Consider the following 8,010-nt stretch of genomic DNA (forward strand, 5'->3'; position numbering starts at 1 on the left):
CGGGAAAATTGTTTCATCAAATCGACAATCTACAAATCGAGCAGTGAATAAGTCTCCAGTCAACGATTCAAGGTATCGAATTATGGAGGGTGAGTCAAACCCAACATATATGCCCAACCTTCGTTGAGGGCCCATCTTTGTATGTTGTGGTGATGCTACAGGCACGTATACCGCACAATCAAAAAATCTTAGATGGGCTATATTTGGCTCGTGTCCAAATACTAATTGTGATGGAGAGTATTTATTATAATGCGTCAGTCTGAGACGTACAAGTGCCGCTGCATGTAAGTTAGCATGATCCCAAACAGTAATTGATAATTTTATTTTCATTAGTAGAGGTTTTGAAATCTATTATAGGAGCTTTATAAATGACTCTGCAAGACCATTTTGAGTATGAACATGCGCAACATGATGTTCAATTTTTATCTCAATTGATAAGCAATAATTATTAAAAGCTTGGAATGACTTTAATTGGATAATTTGGAAATTGCGCTCTCAATCTTATTATTTGTGCTGACAACTTCGCAAACGCCAGGTTGCGGGATGATAAGAGGCACACATGAGACCATCTAGATGATGCATCTATTAGGACCATAAAATATCTAAACAATCCATTAGGTGGATGAATAGGTCCATATATATCTCCATGTATACGCTCTAAAAAGCTAGGAGATTCGATGCCAACCTTTAGGGTCGATGGTATGACAATTAATTTGCCTTGATAACAAGCAGCACATGAAAATTCATCATTCGTAAGAATCTTCTAGTTCTTTAACGGATGTCCAGTTTAATTTTCAAGGATTTGTCTCATCATTATTGATCCAGGATGACCTATTCGATCATGCCATAGCACAAATATATTAAGATCAGTAAGCTTCCAGTTTACGATCATATGCGCTTCAATTGCACTAATTTTTGCATAATATAGGCCAGACGACAAAGTTGGTAATTTTTCCAAAATATATTTCTGGCCTGAGACACTCTTGGTTATACCAAGATATTCAGTATTCATTTCATTTAGTGTCTCAACATGATATTCATTTCTGCGTATATCTTTAAAACTTAACAAGTTTTTTGGGGATTTAGAAGAGAATAGTGCATCTTCTATAACAATTTTTGTCCCCTTAGGCAGAATTATAATAGCTCTTCCGGAGCCTTCAATCATTTTTGAATTACCAGAAATTGCAGTACATTTGCTTTCCTTCTAAGTAAGTTGAAAAAGTATTTCTCATCTTTAAAAATAACATGAGTTGTTCCACTATCAATTACACAAATATCCTCGTGATTAATCATTGATCCAAACAAAATTTGAGGCATATCCATATTTTTCTTCAAAAAAGAAAATAAAGTAAATATTATAATTAATACATGGTTTATTACATAAATTTTATTTATTTACATGAACTAAGAAAATACAAACATAATATTTAGTATAGATAAAATAATAATAAAAAAATGATTTAAATATTATTAGTCTTATCAATATTCATATTTTCTTCTGAAAAATTAAAGAAATCAGCTACATCCAGATGCATAGGCTCAATATTATCCTCAGAGATAAAATTTGCTTCTCGATTATTTTTTGCTCTTTTCAAGGGCGCATGATATAGCTAAACCAAACATTTTGATAACCGGCAAGTCCGTGACCAGTGCCCATACCTCCACATCTATGATATACACTTTTTGAATTTTTCTTCGGTAAAGCTTCTGGCCTTTTACTCTGCCTTTTATATTGTTGATTATTTTTCGGTGCCAGCCGAGTACCATGATTATAATTTCTTCTTCGACCACGATCACGTCTGGGGCCATGACCTCTTTTGCGTTGGTTATAATTTGTCTGATTTACTTCAGGGACTGACAAAGAACCAACAGGCCGACTATCATAATTTTTCATTGATAGTTCATTGTGGCGTTCAGCAATAAGAATGTGAGATAGTAATTCAGAATATTTTTTTAAAATTCTTTTTGCGATATTGTTGCAGGAGCATATTCGCGGATGGAAATATGGAGTATGTTTTTTCGAATTTATCTTGCTCAGTTATTTTATCTCCGCATAAATTTAACTGAGGTATAATTCTAAAAAAAATAGAATTATATTAAGTTATATTTTTGAAATCCATTAATCGCAAGTTTAGCCAATCATGACATGCTTATGGAAGCATGACCAACTTCAGGTGGCCATATCTTTCTTTTAAATTTTTCCACAATTTAAGGGGGTCTTTTAATGTGAGATATTGTAATTTTAGCCCCTCGTCAAGATGGTGGCGGAGAAATATCATGGCTTTTGCACGATCTTGACTAAATACCGTATTTTCATCTTTGATGGTGTCTGCCAGATCCATCGATTCTAAATGAATTTCGGCATCAAGTGCCCATGATGAGTAGCTTTTTCCAGAAATATCAAGAGCAACAAATTCAAGTTTTAAAATATTACACATTTTAAAAAAATAAAATTCTTACCCCTTTTGTTACCTTCTAAAAATATAGCTCAAAGCGACAGAGACTCGTGCTGCTAACGTGTTGTAAAATAAGATTAAATCAATAATTTAATAAGGAGAAAATAAGAGCAAGAGAGATTAAGAGAAATAGAGAGGAGAAAGTATTGCTATATTTTTGTATCTATCATTACAGAAAAATGACTATATTTATAGTCAGAAATAAGGGTTAAAAACCAAGTGGGCAATTTGCCCACATTGAGTAGGCCCCACTTGGGACTCCCCACTTGGAAAAAAGACACCCATTAAAGAGACATCCACTATAATTTAACAAGAACTTTTTTGTTGGACTTTTTAAAAGCATTTTTTGCCAATTATTTGGAAAACTTTTTGACTTTTTTTTTGGGAGCAAGTCTATTTTAGTTGGAATTAAATTCTCATGGTAGGAGTTTAATTATAATAAGAAAATCTTCTTCATTTAGTTTGTATTATGTTTGTTGTAGTTAATATTTAATATCATTAAAATAATGGTATAATAATTGAAGAAAAATGGTGAAAAGATGATTTTATCTAAAGTGGAGGAAGGACAAAAAGTTTAATCAATATTTTAAGGTATTCGTGCTTTTAATATAATATAGATGATTTATGGTTAAGTGTTAAAAACACACCTAAATTATCACCATTTTTTCAAAGTTTTATACCTAAATTATTGAGAGTGTGAGAAATACACCTAAACTATCGCTTATTAGTTTGAAGAACACACATAAATATAATGCTGATTGTACACACTTAGGCGTTATGGACAGTAGAGAAGAGATACTTCACTCGTTATGGGCAGGTTCATAAGGATGGTCCTTTGAAGGGATCTCCAGAATAGCTGGAATTGGTTTGTTGTAGCTATCAACCAAAAATCTTATCGTGTTAGCAACTTGAAAAGGACACACTAGTGGGTGGGGGTGTTTACTGGTCGTTTATTGCTTAAAATCAAAATTAAATTAATTTAATCGTTATTTAAATTATTAAAACAAAATCAAACCAAGTATAGTATATGTTTATTCGTTTGGTTGTTATGGATTTTGATTCGATTATTAACAAGACACGAAAATAAAATCAAAAAACAAGATGAGTGAATAGAAAATAAATTAATTAGCAAACAAATACATGTCTACCTCATCAACCACAGTGTACTTTTTCCTAACTAGTTGAGTGTTTCACTCACTGTGTAGAAAATGAAATCAAAATTGAAAAAAGCAACAACTGGATCATGCCCCCCAAGTTAGTCCCATTAAACTCTCACTTAATTTTGATGAAAACATATATAAGATAATTAAAATTGTTCATAAAAATAATATATCATGTATATATAATTATTAATAATATGTATATAGCCTTTCGATTTGATTATTTCTTCGATTTATTTGAACAAAATCAAAATCAAATCAAATATTATCTATTTCAAAAATATAAAACCAAACCTAAATAAATTGGTTTATTGATCGATCAGTTGGTTCAATTTTTCTGTTTTTATCCAAAAGGTAGTATTAGGTACAAAGGCAAGTTTAGTCTCTTTTCCAACATTGGTATCTTCTTAGTGCAACAAAGAATAGACGGTAGAAGGTGACAAACTTTGAAATGCATAAAAGCATACGGTACTCTCACTTGAACAGAACAACTTCTTCCCCATATTAAACAACTTTTGTTAAAGAATTAGCTCACATTGAACTGCTAGTAAACTGAATAAATGTGGCAAAATGATAATGGAGCATATCAAAGCCTATTCCATACTGTATCCCACCTATAGACAATAATACTTGAGGTCTGTTTTGAGATGGGAAGTGATAAACCCAAATAGGTATTAAACTGATTTAGCATATTTAACTCAAGGAGGGACATTTGGAATTTTACTGATTTTTCCTATCAGAAGGGGACTGACTAAATGGTTTTCTTCCCATGCGACATACTATTAATCTTTTGCACTTATGTTGTTTGGTATTGTTGCAGGAAAATCTGTAACGATCTTCATAGTCATTTTGTGTTTTTATGTGTTTTTCCTAATTTGATCCTTTCGGCATCTTTTGCTTATCATTTGTGGCTTGCGGTGATAGGTGGCATGATTTCCAAGGTGATCGGATGAATATTAGATGAGATTTTCAGTTTTGAAAATGTGAAATTTAGGAAGTTTGAACAAAGTCATCTTTCTAGGTTAATGAGGCTGCATTCAAATGCTGAAAGTTTTGTTAGATCAGTAAGGTGATTTTTGATTTAGTTGTGTAGTTGGTACGAATTTTAGGACATTGGAGAGTTATTTGAGTCATTGGTTGGATTCGTGAGTTTTAAGGAATTAAATTTGACCACATCACCTAGTCACATGTCTTATTCTATGTAGTTGAGATCCCCAACTGCTACCCCAATAACGAATTCAAATTACAAGTTCAAATATGTTGACAAGTCACAAATGGTTAGAAACTAAGTAACTTCTCAACTACCAATGCATGTGCATGACACACATTGGTAGCCTTCAAATCTAGCACTAAATGCCCATTCTAGCCCCCAACTTTGCACCTTGCCCACGTGTTTGCCTTGTGCGTAGGTTCTTCCCCGTACAGCTTGTCATTGCTGTCCAATCTTTTTATTAGTCTAACTTGCCCAACACATAGCCACAACCATAGCCTTGCCTTGCTTTAGCCTGGCCAACCCTTGTCATGACTTAACGACACCACATACTTTAGCTATGCCATTGCCAAAGTTTTGTCACAAGTAAACTTTATTTAACCAAAGTCATTGGGCCTTGGCTAGATTCATCGTGTAAATCTCTAGATAAGCTCGAGCCACTCGAATCATCAAGTTGAGCATCTAACAAACTTTTTCTACTAGACAAGCTCATCATCCTCAATTGGACAGAATCTAAGTACACCTTGACTTCATTTTCAAACTGCCACAACAATGGTCTTTTTATGCTAGTTGTATCGCACACTTGCTTGCCCTTTTATTGAGCCATAAATTGTGCCGCCGATTTTTCTTGCTTATGACTCAAAGTTCGATGACCCAAGATCTTCTCAATTTGTTCCTCATATTTCTGCTTCACAATAGGAGGAGCCCGCCTGGATGCCAACCGTATTGGATCTTCATGAAAATGGATTTAGAAAGCTTACATGGATGTAGGGTGAATCTTCCTTCTTTCCGATAGATTCAACACGTAAGAAACTTCACCCACCTTTTTTATAACTTTGAAGGGTCCATCATACTTAGAAATTAGTCCACGATGAATCATCTTTCTACTGATTTTCTTCCAAATCTATGGAGTAGGATTCAATAACACTTTATCCCCAACCCGAGATTCAAAGCAAGCCAATGTGTGTTAACATACTTCTTCATTCTTTTTAATCTCTTTCTCAAGATGTCTTGCGCTTTATTAACAACTCTTGCTTTTCCCACGCATATCTGTAAGTAGTACGAAACTTTCCTTGTGACTTTGACTTAGCGACTTCGAGCGGCGTATTAGGTTGCATGCCAAACACCAATTCAAAAGGGCTCTTCTCTATTGCCGACAACCTATGCATGTTATAACAAAATTGTGCACTATCAAACAATTCTACGCAGTTCCTCATAAATCATGGTTTATCATTGAAAACCATATACACAAGGCACGAGTCCATGTGAATTCAATTTAGAATCATGTAGTAATTTGAATTCATGCATGATCAATTGAAACAATATCAATTGAATCAATATATATAAGACCCATGAAGAATTGACATGAAACTTTCTTGAATTGTGTGAAATTGAATTCCGAAAATAGAGATCTTTTGGGACCCAATGGATTAATGCAATCCATTGGTGAATGCCCACATACCTAAAACTCAAAGCCCTAATGACAATGGAGTTATGAATAATGATGCATAGTAGCCTTCAAAGATGACTCTTTGGCCTTTCGACTCGCTTCGGCGACTCCTCTAAAGGGATTCGCTAATGGCACAAGAGAGAAATTACCAATTAACGATACTGATTTCGGATGACCGATACCAGAGGAAAAAAGACCCGAAGAACTTGATCTTGGGAACCCTAGATTTGAACTTGAAGAAGAACCCTTGAGAGAAAACTTGAAGCCTTGGATGAATTTTAGGTGAGTGAGAAGGAATGGAGTTGGTTCGAAGGGTTTGGGTAGTTATGTCGTCCAAAAGTAGTCCCAAAATGACATGGTTTCAATATTAAAAGAATGATAAATATACGAAATACCCATGGAAATAACTGCCTCAAAGTCTACGGGCAACTCTACGGCCAGTAGAAACTTGTATGGCCCGTAGAGGTCCATCCGTAGAAAGTGACTTGAGTTTCTAAGTTTTTGGGTTCAAAGTCTAAGGGTCCTCTTTGCAGCCTGTAGAACCTTATATGGTCCGTGAATATTGTCCATAGAAGCTGTATCACAAAATTGGGAGCTACTGGAATTGAACCTAATTCCTATGGGCTTGGTCTACGGATCGTAGAAAATATTACGGACCATAGACCCCCTCGTCTTGCACAACCCTCTAATTGACCCTCCGAATCTCCTCCTACATCCACTCCTACGGACCATAGGTACGGTCCATAGGTAGTCCCATACAAAGGCCCTTCAACCCTGATCCTTTTCCAACTCTTATGACCCTTTGCACGAGGCCTTTCTATGATCCGTGGAACATCATACAGCCTGGAAAGGGCTTCGTACAAGTCATGAGTGCCAAAATTTTCTAAGTATTGGTTTTCCTCATTTCCACGATTACTTCATACGGTCGGTATACCTTTGTATGAACCATAAAGATCCTCATAAAACTTGGCAACAGTGGTTTTCTATAATTTTCCCTTTTTATTCTACTTTCCAACTTTCGAGGTCTTACAATATCACCCTCTTGGAAATATTCGTCGTTGAATAAGAATCAAAATAACATGAATAAAATATGAAAAGATATCTAACGACCCAACATGAATGCAACAACACATAAAAATGCATAAACCAAGGAGTAATCAACCCTAAGCTAAAACATAACTTTAAAACACATTTCATGAACATGCATGCATATGAAAACATGAGAGTGACTGAAATACATGAATTCGAAAGAGTAAAAATAAAGGAACTTAATACCTCAAGTTGGAATGGAATAAAATATATGAGGATAAAGAGATGTCATATTAGCTTCGGCCTCCCATGTAGCACCCTAAACTAGTTGGTTCCTCCAAAGAACCTTCACTAGTACAATTTCTTTATTTCTCAACTTTCAGACTTGACGATCTAAAATTTCAACTGGAACCTCTTTATAAGATAGACTCTCTTCCATACCAATGCTTTCTAATGACACAATGGAGGTAGGATCACCAATACGCTTCTTCAACAAAGAGATATGAAACATCGGATGCACCGATGTCAATTCCGAACGCAAATTCAACTCATAAGCTACCTTGCCAAAGCACCTCAAAATTTGATATGAGCTTACATATTAGGGATAAGATTTCCTTTCTTACCAAAATGCATCATAGTCTTCATAGGTGAGATTTTCAACTAAACTTAATCATCAACCTCAAATTCAAGCTCTTTTCTCCGTAC

Source organism: Solanum dulcamara, chromosome 11 (genome assembly GCF_947179165.1).
Source record: "Solanum dulcamara chromosome 11, daSolDulc1.2, whole genome shotgun sequence".
Classification (NCBI taxonomy): Eukaryota; Viridiplantae; Streptophyta; class Magnoliopsida; order Solanales; family Solanaceae; genus Solanum; species Solanum dulcamara.